General features: G+C 50.9%; 1 protein-coding gene across 10 annotated transcripts in view; it reads left to right on the plus strand.

The window, feature by feature from the left end:
• Nucleotides 1-3,290: 3,290 nt before the first annotated feature.
• The window catches only part of SIPA1L3 (signal induced proliferation associated 1 like 3), a 239,273-nt gene continuing 226,743 nt past the window's right edge, over nt 3,291-15,820 (plus strand). For 4 of the 10 annotated variants that reach the window (XM_058529162.1, XM_058529169.1, XM_058529166.1 and 1 more), the window contains exon 1: nt 3,291-4,144. The gene's annotated coding sequence lies outside the window, so the exon portion shown is untranslated. Of the gene's footprint in view, nt 4,145-12,321; nt 12,561-15,820 lie in introns of those variants that run through there. The other 6 variants (XM_058529164.1, XM_058529167.1, XM_058529171.1 and 3 more) reach the window with 2 other exon arrangements.

Consider the following 15,820-nt stretch of genomic DNA (forward strand, 5'->3'; position numbering starts at 1 on the left):
AATGGAGTTCCAGATCAGTTTGGCCTGGGCCTCCTTAGGCAGGGTCAGCAGAACTCGCCCTCCAGTATGGCTAAGCCTAGGTGCTGTGTTGCCACAGAGACTCAATGGCTGGACTTGGGACAAGCAGCAGGCAAGATTCATCATCATCTCATGGGTAGAGTGGGTTAGAGCCCACAAAAAGGTTCCACATGCATCACTTCATTAGTTCTCGGAAGAATTCTGAGAGGCAGATCTCATCGTCTCCATTATATGTAAGAACGTGAATTCAGAGAGGGAAAGGGATGTGTTCAAGGCTACACGGGGCAAATTCAAGACTAAGATTCAATCCACTGTTCAAGATTCTTCCACTGTATCAGAGGAGGAAGAGGTTCTGCCAGCTGATGCTAAGGAAGCTCTCTGACCCACAGCCCACTAATGGGAACTGGGGACTGGCTGTCAGACGTCAGCATCCCCTCTCTCTATCCACTCTCCCCAAGGCTGCATGCTGCCCTCCTGCCATATCTTTTTCCATTCTATTCCCCTGTAACCCTGCACTTGCTGTTCCAGTCACTGTCACCAGTTTCCATTGTCCCTAATATCTCCTCTGGGTCTAACCTCTCTTGACCAGCCTACAAAAACAAGTGGGGCACATTCTTTGGGGGTTAGTGAGAAAGAAGACCTTCAAACTCCAAACCTCTGTTTATTTTTTTGCCACTCTCCCCCATCGCAGACACCAGCTTCCTTGGGTTACCCTCAGAGGAAACCGCTCTTCTAAACCCCCCCACATTTGATTCCCTAATCCCATTACCTGTCCTTAAAGCGAGTCCAGAGTGAGCTCTAGATGCCTTAATCCCGATGGTCTTGACTTTTTAATATCTGGATAACCCAGAGATGATCTAAAGGGAAAATTCAAGCCTGCAGTCAACTTAGGGCAGTCAGTATGTGGGACTGAGATATATGGTATGTCCTGCTGGCTCTGGAGACGAACCAGGCCTGTGACTGGGCGTTGACACTGGCACTACATCCTTTTTCTTAGCTGCAGTCCACTCCAAAGTACAGTGGTGGGATGGAAGGCGAGCATCCCGCAAGCTCTGCCTTTGTAATAAAAAGAATGTGCTCTCGGGGGCACTGCACTCCGTGATGCTATTGGGCCCCTGGGTTCCTTTGGGGTCACTCATTGGCTCCATATGCTCTGTTATAGGAGCGTGAGGGGACACAGTTCTGCCCCACAGAGCTTACAGTTCCGCAGGGAAGGCAGACGTCAAATAGTCATAAAATGGATAACAGTGGGAAATTCTGGGTGATGGGTTATCCTATCCTTTGAATTTTTCTGCAACTTTTAATTTTCTCAAACTTAAATTATGCTAATGATTCAGCTTTAAGAAGGAAAAGAACAAAGTGCTGTGAGTACACATAACAAGGAGACCTGGCCACCCAAATGGAGGGTGTGCTCCACACTTTGAGGCAGGGCCCTGCGTGGATCCTACAGCCTTGCAGTTGGCTCTCACGTTCGGGGACAGGTGTACAGAAAACCCAGATGGCATCAAAAGGACCTAATTAGTTGACTGTAAAGCCAGAGGGCCATCTCGGCTTACTCTGTTTTTTTTAATGACATTCCTGATAAGGAGCCCAAGTCTGTCCCCAGGGCCCGGGACTGCTACTCTGGCTTTACAGTTGACTTCTCAGCGAGGGCTGGGGCTGTAAAGCACTTAACTTTTTTATGGAAAGAAACAATTTTCCAGGCTGACAAACATACATTATCAGGGTGGGCTGGTTTTTACTGGGTGGAAGAGTGATCTGGGAGTAATAATAGCATCCAGAATGGATTAGGTTGTAAAGCTGTAGCCAGGCATTTTATAAATATTGTTTCATTTAATTTTTACTATGATTCTATGACTTAGCCATCAACCTCGATTTAATTAAACAACTTTTAAAACTGGACATGGTAAAAATATTCAAAACATACTAAGGAGCATATAATGAAAAGAAAGTCACCTTTTCACACCTGATCGTCTGTCCTTCTGTTTCCCTTTCTCAAAGGTAACTCTGGCTGTGTCTTTCTATAGGTGTTCTGTACCTACACAGGCATACAGTATATATAAAAAATACTTTTTTTTTGTGGTAACATTGGTCTATAACATTGTATAAATTTCAGGTGTACATCATTATACTTCTATTTCTGCATAAAACTCTTTTTCTTATAGAAATGGTAGTATGCTATATACATGGGTCTGCACCTTTGTCTTACTTAATATACCTTAGAGACTACTTATATTAAAACATATAGCTCTGTCTCATTTTTCAACAGTTGCCCGCTGCATGGTATTCCACTGTGTGGCTGAACTATTATTTATCCAAACTTCTTTTAACGGACGTTAATAGTTTCCAACCTTTTGCTATGACAACCCACAAGCCACAAATGAATGTCTTTGTTAATGCCTCCGAGTTTTAATTTTATTTAATTTTCCATAAAATTTAAAATTGAAGCAATGTAAATCTTTTTTCATTAAACATAACTTATTTTGGATATATTGGGTTAAATAAATTAATTTCACTTTTTTTAATGTAAAATTTAAAATTGCCCGTGTGGCTTGCATTATATTTCTATTAGATAGTACTGCTTCAGATTGTCACCGTCTGGTGGTGGTCTGATACCCACTGGACTTAGTTCCTTGAGGGTAGGAAACTAATCTGTCTTCATGTCTGTTGTGTCCCCATAGTCACCCACCCTGGCATGAAGGAGGTGCTTGATACATTTTGGTTGAATGAATGAGCAAACGAATGACCCTCTGCCATCTCCCAGCAAGAAGAAATACAGCATGCTTCCCAGCTTCAGGTCTTACTGAGCATCATCTTGGAAGGAAGGACGAGGTGGGAAGGGTATTAACTGGGTTTTCTTGACCAGAGGACCTTGCAATTCCAGCCAATTCCCTCCGTAACCCCTATGGAGTAGGAGGCACATCTATTTTTTGAAAAGGGTCAGAGCCCTGATTATGTCAGCAGGTGGACTAAATTGGAACAAAATTTCCCAGGCCTTGGGTACTCAACCAACACTAGTTAACGTCAGAATGTGTGATCAACGAATGAATGGCAGATAACAGGGCATCCAGGGCAGCCCCCATGGGGGGCAGTCACGAGGCTCCCGTCGAAGGCAGAGCTCTGGGGCCGCCTAGGCCGGGCAGAGGCGACCAGACCCGAGTCCCTACACCCTCGGGCGCCCCCGCCCTCCGCGTGGGCGGGGAAGGAGGGCGTGTCCGTCTCTTCAAGGGGGGCCGCCTATTACCTGCGACGACAGGACTCCCGACAAGAGATAGGGACGGCGTGTGTGGCGGCACCCAGGACCAGCCCTCGAAGGAGCACCTACGGAGCGGCCTTGGGGATGCTGCGGGAGGACTGGGACGACAGAGCGGTTAGCCCCCCCAGCCCCGCGCGCCGCAGACTGACCCAGGCGAGGGGAGACAGCGCGCGTGCGCACTGGCGCGCGCCCGGCAGAAACAAGCCCAGCGCGAGACCCCGCGCGCGCGCTCGTTCGAAAGGAAAAAAAGTCCTCCCCGCGGGGGCCCGCGGCAATTGAGGCCGGAGTTGGCCGGCGAGCGCGCGTGCGCGAGCGCGCATAGACGCCCTCCGCCGCCGCTCCCTTCGTTGGGGGTCTAGCGCACTGCTCCGCCGTCCCCGCCTCTCCCGAGGCTCGCGCCCTCGGGGTAAGTACCTCGCGCCTCGCGGAGAGGGAGAGAGAGGGTCCGCAGAAGGAAGGGAGGGGGCGGACAGGGCTGGGAGAAAGGGAAGAACTGCCCTCGCGGTGTGAGGAGCGCGGCAGCCGGGTTGGAGTCTGCAGAAGACACGCCTCCATCCCTCACACCCCTCGGGGCTGCGGAAGTGCTGGGGAGACTGGAGCGGCTCAGAGGCGACAGGTGGACTACCATTCCCAGAAGGCGGCGTGGTGCTGCGCCTACCGCTCCCGGCAGCACCTGCGCGCCAGGCTTTTTTCAGTCTGCTGCCGCCTAGGGCGAAACTACAGTTCCCGGGAGGCCTCGCGCGAAGCGGCTTGGAAGTGGGCAGCCTGGAAGTCACTCGGGCCACTGGAGCTGGCGGCGTCTCCAGCGAGCCGCGCGGGGCCAGACGCCGCGGTCGTGGGGCCCGCGGGGCGGGCAGCCGGGACGCCCAGGTATGTGGCTCCGGGTGCAGAGGCGGCCTCGTGCAAGGGTGGCGGGGAATCGGTGTCCATTCGGACCCCGAGGGTCAGCGCGGCAGGCTACCGGGCGGATGGCCGGGTGTGGGCACCGATTGTTGGGGGCGGCGGCGCCGGGGCTCGCGCCCTCTGGACCTGGCCGGACCCTTGCCCGCACGGCTCAACTTTCCAGACGCGCTCCCCGGCGGTGTGCGGAAGAGCGTGGAGTGGGAATCGGGTTGCAGTGGGTTCGCGTCCTAGCTCTGCCGCTCCGGAGCTGCGATCTAGGGAAACCGCGCCGAACCTCTGTTTCCCTTTTCGGTAAAACGGGGGAACAAGAGTGTCTGTCTTTTGCTGGGGATTCTTTTGAGATGTTGATATCTGGCGAGTAAAGATTTTGGCAGAGAGAAGGTGCTTATTACGTGTTTGCGCTGTTGTTAGCTCCCGAGAAATGGGGTGAAGGAATTATCGACTGCATAGGGTTAGTTGAGAGAGTGCATGTAAAGAGCCGAGACCATAGTTAGCACTCAAAGCAAGGTGGCTGCTGTTAACTGACATTATTTTGTTAAGAGCTGTGGCTTGGGAGGCAAGAGAGACTGAGGTTCAAATTTAGGCTCTGCCTTTTCCCAGCTGTGTGACCTTGGGCAACTGACTTCACCTCTCTGTGCCTCGATTTCCCTATCTAAAATTAGGATTTTACTAGCAGCCACCTCATAGAGTTGTTTTGAGGATGCAGTGAGAACACCACGTGTAAAGTGCTTAGAGCAGCAGCTGGCACATAGTCAGCGTTCAATAAATGGTACCATTTATTCAGCGTTTTCCCAGCGTCCTTGAGACCCTCTGAGGGTGGTGGCCCTGGCTGTAGTCTTCGTCTCCCCAGTGGACCAGCCTCAAAATTGGTCTAGTTGACTTCCTCTCCTGCAGCCTCAGGTTCCTCGTTTGTGAAATGGGGTAACAGTATCAGCCTCAGGGGGTTGTAAGGCTTTGCCGAGATTGTGTTCCAGTGCAGAGCCATCTCTCGCTGAGTAGCAGCTCTCATGTATTATAATTGTTCTTCTTCAGTGTTCTCCATATGGCCCAGAGACTGCCTAACTGTGGGCTGTGACATGACAGCCCTGAGCTCCCCCACACGTTCACTCCCAGCCTCAATGTCCCATCTGTGACATGGTAGTCATAGGACTTTTGTGCCAGGCTTGTTTGGATGATTCCAGGAGATACTTCATGTTTAGTGTTTAGCACAGGGCCGAGTGCATAGTAAGCAAATAATAAACGTATCTTGTTTTTCTTGATAAGCCATTGCAGCTTCTGTTTGTATTTACGGGGTAGAACAGGCAAGGTTAGTGTGTGTCCCCACCCCCCAGTTTGTGTTCATCAAAGGTTGAATTGTGGAATGCACGGCAGTATAGGGGCCTGAGAAGAGAAGGCGCTGACCTGCTCTGAGCAGCCCCTGCTCGGCTCTCGTATACTCCTCCTCCCAGGCTGGTGCTGTACATACTGTCCCGGTGCTGCCAGCACTTGACTCTGTCTCAGAGTCATATTAGCTCCCTGAGCTCCAGCTCTGGACGTGGAGCGTGTGCTTCCTTGATGTCCCCTCGTGACTGTCCCTTGGGCACCGTGAACTCAACATATTCAACCTAAACTCCTTCTCCCAGGCCCAGTTGCCGTCATCTAGGCAAGTGGGCCAGCATTGACACCGTGGCCCAAGCCAGAAACTGGGGAGGTGCTCTTCTCCCCCAGCCTTCCCAGGTCCAGTAGGTTGGCATGAAGGATGGAGCTGCCGTTTCATTGGCCTGTCTTGGTGTCCCATCTCGTGGGCACTGCAAGTCCTTTTTGGCCACTGGAGGTAGCCTGTTCTGACAAGGTTGAGTTGTTTCTTTTAAGTCTTCAAGGATTCATGTATGTAAAACATTGTGTTAGTAAGGGGCAGAGAAGACAGTATGGACTTGGCCAGACTGCAGTGGCCACAGGTGTGACATTAAGGCCTGGCTTTCAGGGGACCCATTTCTGCAGTTTTAGTGTGGCAAAGCTCGGCTGAGTCGTTCATTTCTTTCTGAAAAGTTACACCGTGTCAGCGGGTTAGCATATCCTGCGTGGGTAGGTGGCCATCCTGGGCAGTTCAGGAGGCTGCTCTCACACCCTGGAAGAGGCTGGGAAGGGAATTTATTAGATCTCCGTTTAGGTTGAGTCTGTGGCAGAAACCTTTCATTGTGATTTCACTTGAGGATGGGAACCCATGGTGTCAATCAGATTTGTGATGGCACCAAATTCACCTAAGGGTTTTTGTAATCTGAGGCAATAAAGCAGTGACTTTTAAAAAAATCTTAGTCTTAATTGTTAGTGACAACAGCACATGGGTTTTTAGCAGTCTGTGTGGGGTGGTCGAAGAGTTCAACGGGAGCCTGCTTTTCAGACATCGCAGTTGTTAGGTGGTAAATCAAACATGGAATTTAGAATGTGCAGTGATGGGTGCCTTTTCTTTTTCTGTAAAACATATTTTGCTGATATATTTCAAACTTAGGTTTGAAAAATGACATAGGTTGTGGTACCAGCTTAACTTTGTTATATGTTTAATTGGCAAAATCTAAATTAAATGTATTTATGTTTTAATAAAAGAAGCAAGCAGTGATTTCCTTTAAAGAAAAGTGTTTTTAGCTATTAGAATGAGTGGCTCGGGCTGGCCTGGTGGCGTAGTGGTTAAGTTCGTGTGCTCCGCTTCAGTGGCCCAGGGTTCACAGGTTCAGATCCTGGGCACGGACCTGTACACCACTCATCAAGCCATGCTGTGGCAGCATCCCACATATTAAGTAGAGGAAGATGGGCACAGATGTTAGCCCAGAGCTAATCTTCCTCAGCAAAAAGAGGAGGATTGGCAATAGATGTTTGCTCAGGGCTAATCTTCCTCACCAAAAAAAAAAAAAAAAAAGAATGGGCGGCCTGGGACCAGTTCATGCGTTTGTGCTTTCTTTAAGACTGATACTGCTCCTGGTTCTCAGGACTGTTCATGGCCTTTCGTGTGTGTGTGAGAATCAGTTGAATTTGGCTTTAAAAAAGTTATGTAAAGAAATATGTGCTTGTTGTAATATGTCAAACAATACAGAGACGTACAAGGAAATAACAAGTGCTGCCTTGCGCTCCAAAATCCCACCCCCGAAGATAACCATTTATTCAGACAGTGAGTGTTTATTAAGTATCCACTGTCAGGTTTTGGAGATGTAGTTGTGACCAAAATGGATATGCCTCTGCCCTTGGTGATTTGGGTAGACGCTCTCACTTACCTTTTTCTGTGCTTGTATGGAGGTATATAGGCACATTGTGACTGTTTTTTTCCTTCTCCCTCACCACTCCTTAAAAAAGAAGGGGTAGGGATCAGGCCACTCATATTTGTAACTTGATTTTTTCAGTTAGTAATAGGGCATATCCCTTCAAGTCATTTCCTACAGATCTGACTCTTTTTTTTTTTTTTTTTTTTTTTTGCTGAGGAAGATTTGCCCTGAGCTAACATCTGTGCCAGTCTTCCTCTGTTTTGTTTGTGGGTGGCCGCCACAGCATGGCCACCGATGGTAGTGTAGGTCCAGGCCTGGGAACCAAACCCGGGCTGCCAGAGTGCAGCGTGCTGAACTTAACCACTAGGCCACGGGGCCGGCCCCCTGACTCATTCTTTTTAACAGCTAGACCCGCATTCTTCAGTATGGAGAATGCTTTATTCCACCATTCCCCTATTGCTGGACATTTAGGTTGTTTCTGGGATTTCTTTTACCTTTGCAGACACGCAGCCAGTAAGCATCCTGGTACATAGGCAGTATAGCACAGTGGCTAAAAGCATAAACTCTGGACAGTGAACAAGACAGACAAGATCTTTTCCCGCCTGGGGTTTACATTCTAGCTGGGGAGACATGCAATAAACAAGGTAGTTTCACATGGTTTCCCTGGAGGCAATCGCACAGTGAGGGGATAGAGAGTGGCTGATGGGCAGGCTGGTGGTGGGGAGCAGTTGGTTACTTTAGCGTGGATGGTCAGGGAAGGCCTCCCACGCCTCTCTGAGGGGGCATCACGTGAGCTGAGACGTGAATGAGCAGGAGGCACCAGCTGTGCCAAGAGCCAGGGGAGGAACATTCCAGGCAGAGGGAAAAGCAAGTGCAAAGGCCCAGAGGTAGGACTGAGTTTGCTACAAAAACAGTATCCTTGTGGCTGGAGGAGGGTGGATTCCCATTTTTCAAGTTCACGCTACTTTAATTTTTGTAAAATAGTGATAACGATAATAATAGCAATTAACATTTCCTAGCGCTGACTCTGTACTGGGCGCTCTTCTTAGCATCTCACACTTTTCCTCACAATCCACACAAGGGTCCAGTGAAGTAGGTAAGTGGGTGGAATTCACTTTACAGATGAGGAAGCTGACTCCAGGCTCTTCGCCCGCATGCCGGACTCCTCTTCCCAGCCCTCTGTGCGGGGCTGAGGCAGGTTAGGAAGCGGAAGCAGCATTTCCTCTCCATGTTGTTGGACATGCAGAGCTCTGTGAACTGTGTTTAGTGCCTCATTCACGGGGCGGCAGGAGTGATCCGGGGGCGTTGTGCCATCCTTTCCACAGACAGTAAGACACGATGGGGTCCATTTCTGTGGGGATGTTTGGTTGGTTGTTCAAAACTGAAGGCCCCTCCGCAGAGCCTGTCCTCACATAAAACAAGGTTGACTGCTCGGCTGCCACACCAGACACAGGTTAATGAGAAGCGAGGCGTGGTGTCGAAGGAGACTGAACGAGGCCAGTGTCTCGTTGGGGTGAGCTTGGCAAGGGGACTTGGGCTGGCAGGGGAAAGAGTGTTTCTAAGCAGCAGGCCAGCGATATGGACTGTTAGAATATCAAAATCCAGTCTAGCAACTAAAGTGGTGATGCCAGGGCCCTGCTCTAGCCATCGTGACTGTGTCGGTTTTGATTTGCTGTAGCCTGGGACTTATGGCTTGTTAAATATTTTGAATGGAGGGCAAGCCTGATTAGGTGTGAGGACAGTGGTGGGAGCTTTTAAGACCAGAAGTATAGAGAGCATCTTTCATCCAGCCACCTGTGAAACACTGTTTTCTACTTAGCCTGTGTGCCAGGTCCCGTGCTGGGGACACTGACAATATGAAGTTGAATAAGAAGACACTGGTTTTCAAGGGTCTGCGGCACTGCTGTTCCTTAGAAATATAATGTGAGCCACCAATGTGGACCATATATGTAATGTTAAATTTTATGGGGGCCACATTGAAAAGAGTAAAAAGAAACAGAGGAAATGAATTTTAATATATTTTATTTAGTCCAAAGTAGTATCATTTCAACATGTAATCAATATAAATATCATTGAGATATTTTACATTCTTTGTTTCACATTAAGTCTTCAAAATACAACGTGTATTATATGCCTTCACATCGCCGTTTGCACCGGCCGTGTTTCTTTTTTTTTTTGTGTGTGTGAGGAGACCAGCCCTGTGCTAACATCTGCTAATCCTCCTCTTTTTCTGCCGAGGAAGACTAGCCCTGGGCTAACATCCGTGCCCATCTTCCTCCACCTTATATGGGACGCCGCCACAGCATGGCTTGACAAGCAGTGTGTCGGTGTGCACCCGGGATCCGAACCGGCGAACCCCGGGCCGCCGCAGCGGAGCGCACGCACTTAACTGCTTGCGCCACCCAGCAGGCCCCACCGGCCGCGTTTCAAGTGCTCAGTAGCCACATGTCCTGGACAGTGTGGGCCCAGGGTATGAGACGCATGTAAATCAAGGGTGGTAGTCCACAGGGGTGGATCAGAGGTGCTGGCCCTGTGCTGTCTTGGTGGAAAAGGGCAGATGAGTGATGAAGAGCGAATTTATCATAGGCAGCTATAGCAGCCTCACAGCTGTTGGCCATCAGAGGCGCCTTGTGGGCCTGGCTCTGTGCTTAGCGCTGGGCGTGTGTGACCTGGGTTCTGGGGTGCAGGGACTATGATCATCCCCGTTGACAGATGAGGAAGCTGAGGTCTGGCAATGAGAGGCCACTCACTCAAGGTTGGGAAGTGATGGAGGCAGAATTTGAACTCGGGTCTGGAGACCATACCCTTAAATCTCTGTTGTATGTGCTGCGTGAGCGTTTGAGGGGCATGGGGTCTGAATTTTGAGCTATAAAAACCACAGGAAGGACTAATTGCACAGTGGATTCCCAGAGTTTGTCAGCAGCCATCCTGGGGTGTCTGTGGGTGCTGCGATGCTGGTTTAGACCTGAGTGACTGGCTGATACAGTCCTCACATTGAACTCTAGGTGCGGTGGAGACAGGCCTTACTTCCCAGCAAAGAGAGGGTCTTTGGGGACTGGGGAGGGAGGGCAGGGAGAGTGAGGGAGGCAAGGAAGGGCCCAGCCTGTTGAAAGCCTGTTCTGAACAGCTTCTTTGGGGTGAAGCCTCCTTTCTCTTTCGTCTGCTGACTGTCCCTGGCGGCTGTGGCCTCCTGTGGGAGCTGTGGCATCTCGCTGTGAGCTCAGCCACAGCAGCGCTCACCCAGCTGTGAATCTTGCCCTTGCTCTGATCCAGGGAGGCCTTCCTGGGTGAGGGGGAGAAGGGAGGGCACGTCACAGTGGTTTCCTCTTTCATCTCTGCGAGTCATGCTTCTAGACTTTTAGTTACTCTCTTGGTTCAGGGTTCCCCATCTCAGGGGTGGGGTGGATCTGGGCCTCCCACCCAAACAAGGCAGGTGCTGGAACTTCTGAGTCTGTTCATGTCCCCAGGTGGTGGCCTGGTGCCAGTCCCTGTCCCCAGGTGGTGAATCATGAGGGTTTTAACCTCTTCACTCCTCTTATCTCCTCCTGCTGGACAGTGCCCAGCAGTAAAAGATGCTCAGTAAGTGTTTCTTGGCTGAGTTAATGATGATGTCTTTATTGTGGACAAGGCACGGCGCTGAGTGCTTTTCATGCAATATTTCATTTAATCCTCATAACGACTCCATGGGGTGGGTACTGTCATTACTCCTATTTCCCATATGAGGAAACTGAGGTCCCCAGAAGCGCACACAGCTGGTGAGCATCAAAGCCAGGTGTAAACCCAGCCGCTGGCTCCAGAGTCCGGGCTCTTAAATACCCCACTCTGCGGTCTCTCTGTGGACGGACAGATGGGCGAATGGGGTGGACACATAGGACCATCCTGACTAGTTCCAGCTTCTCCACTCCCGTGTGGTCTCGGATCTCCTGTCTGGAGTGAGCCTGCATCAGGTCCCGGGCCCCTTCGGCCTGGAGGCTCGAACACCAGTCTGGGCGTGGGGTTTGTCTATGATTCCGGAACCTGCACTTCCTCTTTCTTTAAAACAACAAAAACGAACTGCAGATTTGATGTTATTAAGGAATTCTTGTTAATTTTTTAGATGTGATAATGATACTGTGGGTCTGCTTAAGAAACAAGTCCTTATCTTTGAGACATACATTCTGAAATACCTGTGAACTGTTAAGATGTCTGGGATTTGCTTCAATCAGTGCGGACGGTCAGGGCGTGGAGGGGGACACGTGTATGGGCTAATAAAGAGACGGAATGGGATGGACCAGGAGCTGATAGCTGAGGAAGCTGGCGGACGGGGGCCATTAGACTCTTCTTTTCACCTTTGCCTGTTTGAAATGTCTCATCATGAAAAGTTACAAACAAGTACAACAAATTTCACTCAGCATTTGTGTGTTTCAAGCTCAAGTGTTTGTGGGGGGTAATTTTCTGCCTCTGCCCAGTCCACTTATATAATAAAAACCGGTTGTTTTTTTCATTATATGAGTCAACACTTGGCCCCAGCCTCTGGAAACCCCTTTGGTAAAGCAGCGTCCAGCAGCAGTGAGGACACGGCCGAGGCTCCCGCGGGCCCACGCTTCCCCAGCTGCTTTGAGTACCGGCCACGGTGGCACTGGCCCCGAGTCACTTCGAGGGGGTCCCTCTTCCCTGAGATCTGTTTCCCTCCAGCACCTGACCGTGGGGCCCCTCCCACATTTTTTCCAAAGACGAGTTTCAACAAGAGGCCTCCGATCCTCCCCCCATCCTGCCCTCAGGACACTCATGCACAGATCCGTCCTCTGATGGGTCTTTGTTAAGGCCCCACAGGAACCAGAATCCAGCATTGGTTTGCCTCCAGCGCTGCTGTGGCAGGCAGCAGGTGGGGAACGCGCCCCTTTCAGTTTTGAATTTGATACAAACGAGAGGGGCAAGACGCAGCTTGTGGCGGTGCCTGGGACCTGCTGCTGTGTCTCCCCAAGCCGGCAGTTACAGCCCCTTTACCACGCATGCGCACCCCCTCACCTCGAGCGGAGTCTCCTCTTGCATTTGTTCTTGGGGGTCTCGACTCCACAGCGACCCCGAGGGATGCAGAAATCCTCGTGTGGAAGTGGCAGGGACAGAAGGCACCTTCCTTTGGGCGTTTCTGCTTATCGCTGGCTTGCCAGGTAGGGGGGTTGGCTGAGGGGGCAGGAGCTCTGGTCTGATCCCGCTGGAGGCTGGTGCCGTTTGGTCCACCTGGCGGTCAGCTCTTCTCTCCAGTGCCCTCTTAATCTCACCACGCTCGGTGTGCAGGAGGAAAGCAGGGGAAGTCCTACAGCCCCTCCAGCTTCCAGAAACTTCTGTCCCCAGCACCCGCTTCCATTCTGGCCTTTCTTTTTCTTTCAAAGGCTCTGAGATGAGTCCAGTGTGGAGAGAACATTTGGAGCGCTGTCACCAGTTTAGACACCTTGATTTTTCCGTGTTTCCCGTGTAGACCTGCATGTGTTGGATCTGAGGGCCACAAACCCCCAATCCGGATGCTGCATCTGAGTTTTAAACTTACTCATGCCACAGGTATTCGTGGAGCTGAGCACTCTTCTAGGTACTAGGGAGACGGCAGTGAGCAAGACAGACAAGGCCTCTCCTCTCCCGGGGCTCTCATTCCAGTGGGGAATTCAGACAGTAAACAAGATAAATAAGTGAGACGTGTACTGTGCATGGGGGTAATAGAGCTAAGTGGAAGAAATTAAGCAGGGGAAGGGGATATGAAGTATTAGGGTGAAAGGTGTTGTGGTTTTAGACAGGATGGCCAGCGATGGCCTCCCTGGGAGGTGACTTGAGTCCAGGCCTGAAGGAGGTGAGGCAGTGTGAGCAGTGGACGAGTCTGGGCAGAAGGAGCACCCAGTGCAAAGGTCCTGAGACCGTGGGCCTGACAGTAAGATTGAGGAGCTCACAGGAGGCTGGTATGGCTGGAGCGGAGTCAAGGGGGAGAGAGGCAGAGGGGACGAGGGCAGAGAGGTGATGGGTTTGCAGATCTCTTAGGATCCAGGACAAGTTGGTCTTTTGTCTGAGATGGGAAAATACTGCAGGCTTGATTAATTTATTAAATTTCATTAAATTTTGAATAGTGACCCCACAAAGGAACAAAAATCAGGCACCCACTTCCCTTTCCCAGAGGCCACTGCCATGCTAGTTCCTTGCTGGTGACCAGTTCTGTGACATCGCATTATTTGAGTGAGTGTCCTGGCTTTTATTAGGTTGAACCATATGAAATTGTCTTTTTGTGGGTCAAGAATGGTTGAATATTGGCAATTTTATGAGGTTCCGCCTGTTAGCTTCCTTTGCAGAGCCCGAGGAATTTGACCAATCCTTTCTTGCCCCCCACCCCCCAAGGGTTGGTGGTCAGAGGTCGGGACCTCCTTCCCCGCCCTCCTCCCACTGTTCTCTCAGTGACTGGCCCAGCAGTGTCAGTGACACTAGTGAGCCCAAAATGGCTGCCCCTCCCCCCGCCCCGTCCCCAGTCTTGCTGTTGAGCCTGACAGTAGGCTGCCTCTTCCTCCCGGGACCTTACCTGGGGGTGGCATTAGTCATTCTTTGGCTTTCTACGTCTTGGTGCTACCAGTTTTGAAATCACAGATAGCTCGCAGAGGGAAGGGCACCCCTGGACTCTGGCTGGATGTTCAGCATGACTCACGGTGGGGGTGCTCTCCAGGGCCGGGCAGAACTTGTGGGCATTTGGGATCGGTAACTGGGCAGAGCTACTGGCAGAGTGCCCAGGCTGGAGTGTCCGTGGGCAGATCTGCTGGACCCCGGAGGCCTGGGCTGCGGGAGGTGGTCTGAGGAGCTGAGGTCTGGACTTGCGAGAAAGCCTTCAGCCCCTTCTGTGTGTCACACCCGTGCGCTGACCAGAGTCCCAGTCTCTGGAACCCAGGGTACTGGGCTGCGTCCTCGGGGGGTGAAATAAACATAAAGGGGCTGTGGATCCAGCTTTGGGGGAGCTGAGTCAGGCAGTTGTCACTTGGTATGCTTTTGGCTGCAAACAATAGTAATAGCGACAACAGCAGCAGCAAATGGGTAATTGATAAAATGTCCACGGTATGCGAGCCACTCTGCTAGGCGCTTCTAGGAGCTTCTCATGAAGTGACTCAGTTAAGCCTCTCAACAACCTTGTAAGATAAGTACTCTTATTATTCGTCTTTTGCAGATGAGGCAATAAATTTAAATAACTGGCCCAAGGTCACACAGCTAGAAAATGGTGGTGACGTGGTTTGGATCCAGGGAGGCTGACCCCAGAAGCCTTACTCTGAACTCTTAATCGCTGTGCTTCTGCAGTGCGTCTCAAACCTGAGCAGAATCAGAATCCCCTGAAGGGCTTGTTAAAACACAGTTGACCGGGCCCCACCCAGAGTCTCTGATTCACTAGGTCTCGCTTGATAGTTTGCATTTCTAACAATAACTGGTGCTCCTGGACCTGGGAGCACATTTTGAGAACCACTGATCTACTATAATGGGAAACCCAGCTGAAATTGGCCTGAAATCAGATTTGTGATCTCATATAAGAAGCCTATAGGTAGGCAGCACCAGGGTTGACTAATTAAGCAGTACCACAATGCCTGTAGGCAAGCTGCTCTGTCATCCTCGGTGTGTCTCCTGTGTCCTCAGACTCCCCTCGTGGCCACGAGATGACTGCCACAGCTCCAGTCATCACACCCTCACAAGGCTATATCCAGCTGCAGAAAGAGGGCATCTCTCACTCATTATGTGTCTCCTAAGAGTTAGGAAACCTGCCCTAGACGCACTGTCTCCTAGATTCCCCTCATATCTCCTTGGCCAGGATTGTGACACATGACCGTGCCCGGGGGAAATCACAGCCAAAGGCCAATCAGGATTTACTCTCGGGGCTGGGGCTGGAACCATCCTCACCTTGAAGCTCGTCACTGCTGGGAGGGGAGTGGCTACAGGAAAAAAATTGTAGTACTCTTTAGCAAAGGACTGGGAGACGGAGGGATACTGGGTAGGCAAGCAAGTGGATCTGCTCAGAAGTTAGCGACGTGAAGTGGACATACAGTACCCATATGTTTTTGTGTCACTCACCAGCTTTGTCTGGTAGTGGCCTGAATCAGGACATAGCCTTTTGTTCTCTAATCGTGTCACCTTCGTGAATGTGTACACAGAGTCCCTGTACCATAGGAGCTCTCAGTCTTTTCGAGAAAACAGATATTTCGTCTGAAAAGTCAGGGAGACCCAAGCTAGGTAATGAGGCAGCGGTCTGAGGGGCAGCGTGCATGGTGTTTGAGGGCGTGCGCTCTGCTCAGAATCACCTGGGTCCCACTCTTGCTGCTTCTGACCAGTTCTTCTTCAAGGTGCTCCTCGCACAGGCTCAGTGTCCCCCCTGAGGACCTCCTGGTAGGGTGGTGGTGTGGGTGAAAGGATGGGTCGCGTGCTT

Source organism: Diceros bicornis, chromosome 34, assembly GCF_020826845.1.
Source record: "Diceros bicornis minor isolate mBicDic1 chromosome 34, mDicBic1.mat.cur, whole genome shotgun sequence".
Lineage (NCBI taxonomy): Eukaryota > Metazoa > Chordata > Mammalia > Perissodactyla > Rhinocerotidae > Diceros > Diceros bicornis.